Here is a 1,365-nt window from a genome sequence, read left to right on the forward strand (position 1 = left end):
TGAAATTGACATATTTCAGTTAACAGAGTGAGATAACATCTCATAATTGTTTTGATTTGCATCTCACTGATAGCTAGGGATTTTGAACATTTTTTCATGTGTCTGTTTGCCATCTGAATGTCTTCTTTGGTGAAGTGTCTATTCATATCCCGTGCCCATTTTGTGATCAGGTTGTTTACATTTTTCTTGTTGAGGCACTGGAGTATTATATAAATTTTAAATGTGAGTCCCTTATCAGATATGTTATTGCCAAATATTCTTTTCCCTGTCTGTAGGTTTCCCTTTTACCCTATTGGAAAAGCTTTTTGATGTGTATATGGATTTGATTCTTAGAAGATGTAATTATTTTATTCTCTCCTGGTTGTAGGTTTTTCAAGTTACTTGGAAAGCTGTTCATATTGTGTATTAGGGCTTCTCTTACAACCTTTTTTTAAATGAAGTTTATAGTCTTTGGCTTTATTCCTAGTTTCTTGATCCATGTCGAGTTGGTTTTTGTGTAGATTGTATGGTATGGATCTCACTTGAATTTTCTACAGATGGTTTTTCAATTTTGCCAACACCAATTTATTTAAAAGGCTGTAATTTTCTCACTTAACTGATTACATCTCCTTGTCAAAAACGAGTTGACCATAGGTAGATGAGCTGATTTTTGGTTTCACAATTCTATTCCATTGATCTATGTATCTGTCACTGTACCAGTACCACGCTGTCTTGACCACCACAGCTGTAGTAGGGTTTGAGATCAGGGAGTGAAATGAGCTTAAAGGAACTGAAAAATTCAAACTTCAAGTTGCCATACGTAAGGATGCTATGGACAGAATATTGAATGATCCAGGAAGCATTAAAAAAGATGGTAGGAGTATGCAGAGTCTCTGTACCAAAAAAGAATAGGCCGACACAAAAGAATTTAATGAAATAACATGATCAAGAGGCAATGGTAATAAAGGGAAAAGTTTAAGCTACTCTGAAGGAAGTGGTAAAAAACCAAGGCTCCTAGAATTGACAGTATACCAACTGACATATTTCAGTAAACAGATGCTGCCCTGGATGTGCCCACCAGGTTGTACCAAGGAATGTGGAGGACAACTACCTAGCCAACTGACCGGAAGAGACCTATATTTATTCCTAACACCAAAAAAAGAGGTCCGTCAGAGTGTGGAAATTATCAAAGAATATCACTAATATTATACACAAGGAAAATCCTGCTGAAGATTATTCAGAAATTACTGAAACAGTACATTGGCAGAGAACTATCAGAAATACAAATTGGATTTAGAAGAGGCCATAGCACTAAAAATTATAGCCAATGTCAGATGGATCTTGGCTGAAAGAAAAGAATACCAGAGGAATGTCTATCTGTGTTTC

The sequence above is a fragment of the Elephantulus edwardii genome, unplaced genomic scaffold (assembly GCF_000299155.1).
Source record: "Elephantulus edwardii isolate Elephantulus edwardi_28Jun2011 unplaced genomic scaffold, EleEdw1.0 scaffold01095, whole genome shotgun sequence".
Classification (NCBI taxonomy): domain Eukaryota; kingdom Metazoa; phylum Chordata; class Mammalia; order Macroscelidea; family Macroscelididae; genus Elephantulus; species Elephantulus edwardii.